The 3,562-nt window shown below is 42.1% G+C and overlaps 1 pseudogene; it reads right to left on the bottom strand.

The window, feature by feature from the left end:
• Positions 1-1,583: 1,583 nt before the first annotated feature.
• Positions 1,584-3,275, bottom strand: LOC148008120 (18S ribosomal RNA; annotated as a pseudogene).
• Positions 3,276-3,562: the final 287 nt, after the last annotated feature.

The raw sequence follows: 3,562 nt of genomic DNA on the forward strand, positions 1-3,562 counted from the left end.
CAGAACTTCAAATTATGGAACCAAAGTGACAAGACAGTATCTTTAACCATACCGACTTTAAGTTACTAATATGGCAACCAATAAATGGTTAAGATATGGAGCAGAGCCTAATTGTTTCTGTCATCATATGCTTTTATGTTCAAGCCAGTGGTTTCAACCGGGAAAGTGATTATTGGTCTCTTACGTGATTTAATAGAAATACTATTTGCTTGCCTGCTTAAAGGTCGCTAATAGCTTTTATGAAACAAAAGTATTGTTTCAAATAAGCTAGCTCAACAACAACTCCGCTATACTATAGCCATAAAAGTAATAATCCAGTATCCGTTGCTGTGACCAAGCTTAATATCTTTTAAGCCTATAAGCTCATAACTAATAAATGTCAATAAAGTTACATCGAAAAGGCCAACGCTAAGGAACTTCATTTCAATGTTAACAAACAATAAGGTTAAGAACCTTTTGTACACAGCTCGAAGCTATAATGGGGTTACATCCTAAACAATGCTCTGTTTAATCAGCTGTCTAAATAAAGGCCCTAATCAACCGCTATCCTTTTATATACAGAAATAAAATATCGAAATGGCATACCCTATGTAATGCGAAATGACAAAACTTTTGGCTACGTTAGGACGGCATGTTTTCACCCGATCTATCTTTTATAGTCTAAATCATTGGTTTCTCTTATGCGTAGATCAGCTTTAAGGAATATCCGAAACGATCGTAACGGAAAGTAACGCTCTTTTTTTTACACACACAGGAGTATCCCTTATTCATATCATTTCAACTTACTCTCTTTCACTTATCGGTCTGAATCTGGGTTAGGGAGTGCTTTTAAGGCCATAACGCCTTTTTCGTATCGCTTCCATATACGTGATTTTGACATACTTTTTTGTTTCCCTTACCTAGTTATTTGAAAACTAATTTACCGAGCATGTGTAATAATAAGAGACAACAAATTCGTCAAAGCAAATACCCTTTTTTTCAAGTACGTAATAGTGGCTCCCCTTTGAGTTAGAGACCCTATTTCTACCACTTAACAGGTACCGTCTAGGTTTCACATTTTGGGAATGTTACGAGGTTTTCTTTGAGAGAAAATTTTAAGCTGCTTTGTTTCCTCTCAATTTGCCCCACGGTTACATGGAGGCAACCCATGGATAACTACAATGGGGGCAATTTTATTATAGCCTTATATGAAACTTACTATCGGAGATTCCTTATTTTATATAGTCATGCATGGATTAAGCAACTAGCCAATACTTTTTTTTTCAGTGCCAGGATCCTAATTTCGCAGATGGCAGATCGTTTAACCATATGACATAGCCACATTATGTACATACTATAAAGCTCGTAGGCTAGCTTTCAGCCAACCCATTTGCGTAATGTGGGCTTTTTAAAAACTTATTTCTAGCAGGACTATCCGGATCTCCTTGGCAAGGTTCCTTCCTTGAGCTACAAACAATGGCCACAATGATTTCATCAAAAATGCCCTTTAGCTACTAGTAAAATATCATTAAAATAACAGATAAAAAATAGGCTAATTAACGCATATATGAGATTTTTAGCTTGTATCTTCATCTTTCTGGAAGAATCCATCCAGCCACAGGTTCCCCTACGACTACCATGTTACGACTTCACCTCAGTTACTGACCCAACCATAATATGTAGCGGAAACACCTTTAAAACTAAAGTGAATTACACTTAACGGAAGCATAATGCACTTTACTAATAAGTGATCCCTGCTCAATGCTTCAGGCGGAGCCAATTCCCAGGGTGTGACGGGCGGTGTGTACGGGGCTCGGGTACATATTCACCGCGGCATGCTGATCCGCGATTACTAGCGATTCCAACTTCATGTCCTCGAGTTGCAGAGAACAATCCGAACTTAGACAATCTTTACGGATTCGCTCCACCTTACGGCCTTGCTTCCCATTGTAATTGCCATTGTAGCACGTGTGTAGCCCAGCTCATAAGGGCCATGCGGACTTGACGTTATCCCCATCTTCCTCCATAGTAAAACTACGGGCAGTTTTTCATGAGTGCAACACCCAATAAAAAGAATACCGTCGATCTCAAGCAACCATTGAGCTGTACGGCTGCTGATGAAAGACGGCATGGATCCTTTGTAAACAGCATGTCTTAGCAACATGAAACAAGGGTTTCGCTCGTTATAGGAGTTAACCAAAAACGTCTCACGACACGAGCTGACGACAGCCATGCAGCACCTGTACGAATTTTTATCTTATCCCGTTAAGAACAAGTACACTAGTTCATATGTCAAATGTGCATACGCCAAGTGTTTCTATGTCAAGAGCTGGTAAGGTTTTGCGCGTTGTATCGAATTAAACCACATGCTCCACCGCTTGTACAAGCCCCCGTCAATTCCTTTGAGTTTCAGTCTTGCGACCGTATTCCCCAGGCGGAGTGTTTAACGCGTTAGCTGAGCTTCCGATCCGCAGACCAAAAACGAACACTCATCGTTTACGGCATGGACTACCGGGGTATCTAATCCCGTTTGCTCCCCAAGCTTTCGCACCTTAGCGTCAGTAGAGACCCAAAGAGCTGCCTTCGCTACTTCGGCGTTCCTTCGTGTATCTCCAGATTCTATCCCTACGCACGAAATTTCACTCTTCTCTATCTCACTCAAGTAAATTGGTTTCGTAAGCATTCCGCCAGTTGGGCTGGCGTCTTTAACCTTCGACCTAACTTACCGCCTACGTGCCCTTTACGCCCAGTCATTCCGAATAACACTTGCCCCCCCCGTCTTACCGCGGCTGCTGGCACGGAGTTAGCCGGGGCTTCTTCTTTAAGTTTTGTCACCATCGCACACTTGACGAAAGGGTTTTACAAGCGGTATTGCCATTCCTCGCGTTTGCGACGTTCTTCACTCACCCACGCGATATTGCTGGATCAAGCTTTCGCCCATTGTCCAAGATTCCCCACTGCTGCCTCCCGGCGGAGTCTGGGCCGTATCTCAGTCCCAGTGTGGCTGGTCATCCGAAAAGATCAGCTAAGCATCGTAGGCTTGGTTGGCCTTTACCCAACCAACTACCTAATACTACGTAGGCTCATCAAACAGCGCTTTATTATCTTCTCGCATAGCTTTATTGCTTGCGTTGCTTCGGGATCTAGCCCGAACTGTTTGGCAGATTCCTGCGCGTTACGCACCCGTTTGCTACTTTTTTTTCAATTATTCCATAAAACTGGAACAGAAATGACATCCAACTTACATGTGTTAAGCATATCGCTAGCGTTCATTCTGGGCCAGGATCAAGCCCAATTTTTTAGTGAATTTCTGCCATATGAGGCAGGTTGATGATGATTTCTTAGTAAGTTATTAGCTTTTACTAACAACCGTAAGCGGAACGGCCACTGGCAAGGCGAATCATCTTACATTCCGGATACCAAAGATTGTTATTATACAAGAATTCTTGTATCGCTCATGCAGATCTTCCATCTACCGGAAACCAAAGGATTCATTGCAGGAGAGTAAAGTATGGCTGAAAATAGAAGGAATTGACGAGAAGCTAACGCTTTAGGTAAGTACGATAGTCATTACAACTGTTTT

Source organism: Lygodium microphyllum, unplaced genomic scaffold, assembly GCF_053477565.2.
Source record: "Lygodium microphyllum isolate KBCC unplaced genomic scaffold, Lygodium_microphyllum_v1.1.10 scaffold_351, whole genome shotgun sequence".
Taxonomy (NCBI): Eukaryota; Viridiplantae; Streptophyta; class Polypodiopsida; order Schizaeales; family Lygodiaceae; genus Lygodium; species Lygodium microphyllum.